Source organism: Chrysochloris asiatica, unplaced genomic scaffold, assembly GCF_000296735.1.
Source record: "Chrysochloris asiatica unplaced genomic scaffold, ChrAsi1.0 scaffold00041, whole genome shotgun sequence".
Classification (NCBI taxonomy): domain Eukaryota; kingdom Metazoa; phylum Chordata; class Mammalia; order Afrosoricida; family Chrysochloridae; genus Chrysochloris; species Chrysochloris asiatica.
In genome coordinates, this window is record NW_006408559.1 from 14,157,972 (window position 1) to 14,159,316 (window position 1,345).

The window sequence follows — 1,345 nt, forward strand, 5'->3', positions numbered from 1 at the left end:
AGACCTACATACAGACTCAACATTAATGACAGAGACCTACACACAGACTCAACATTAATGACACAGACCTACATACAGACTCAACATTAATGACAGAGACCTACACACAGACTTAACATCAATGACAGAGACCTACACATAGATTCAACATCAATGACAAGGATCTACATACAGACTTCACATCAATGACAAAGAGCTACATACAGACTCAACATCAACGACAAAGGCCTACATGTAGACTCAGTGAAGACAAAGACCTACATATGAACTCAATATCAGAGTCAAAGACCATTTCATCCATCTGAGTGTTCCAACTACCACACAGGAGTCTTTACATTGCACGTGACTTCTAGTCATGTCTGGCCTAAGCACACCTCTATATGGAATAACAGAGGTCAGGGACTGTGTAAGTTCTAGTAATTCTTTGACAACTTCAATATGCTCTCCATCTATCAATTATATTTATTGGTCCAGTTGTGTTTTCTTTACACTGAAGTGCAATTCACACTGAAGGTGTATTTATTCTTTGATCTTCATTAGTAAGTACTTCAAATCCCCTTTGCTTCCTATAAGCAAGGTTGTTTCACCTGTGTATTGAAGACAAACATCCTGAAGTCATGTTCTTCATATAATACTTCTCAGATTATGTGGTCAGTATACAGACTAAATAAGATGGTGAACAGATAACAACCATGCCACACACTTTTCCTGATTTTAAACCATTCAGTGTCCCTCTGTTCTAACTACTCCCTCTTGATCTATGTACATGTTCCTCATAGTGTTCTGCTATACCTATTCTTTGCAATGTTATCCATAGTTTGTTATGATCCACACAGTCTAAAGTCTTTGCATAGTCAATAAAGCCTAAGTAAACACCCTTCTGGTATTCTCTGCTTTCAGCCAAGATCCATCTGACTTCAGCAATGATATCCCTAAGTTCCACATCCTGTTCAGAATCTGGCTTGTATTTCTGGTTGTTTCCTGTAGATGCCAATTTTTAAAAATTACTTTCTGCAAAATATTTATTGCATTTGATATTAATGGTACTGTTCAAAGATTTCTGCATTCCACTAGGGCACCTCTCTTTGGAATGGGCACAAATAAGGATCTCTTCCAGTCGGTTGGCCAGACAGCCGTCTTCCAAATTTCTTGGCATACACAAGTGAGCGTCTCCACAACTGCATCAGTTTGTTGAGAGATTTCAGTTTGTATTCTGTCAATTCCTGGAGCCTTGTTTTTCACCAATGGCTTCAGGGCAGCATGGACTTTTTCCATTAGTATCCTTAGCACTTGATCATATGCTACCTCTTTAGATGATTACACATCATTGATCATTTCTTCTTGA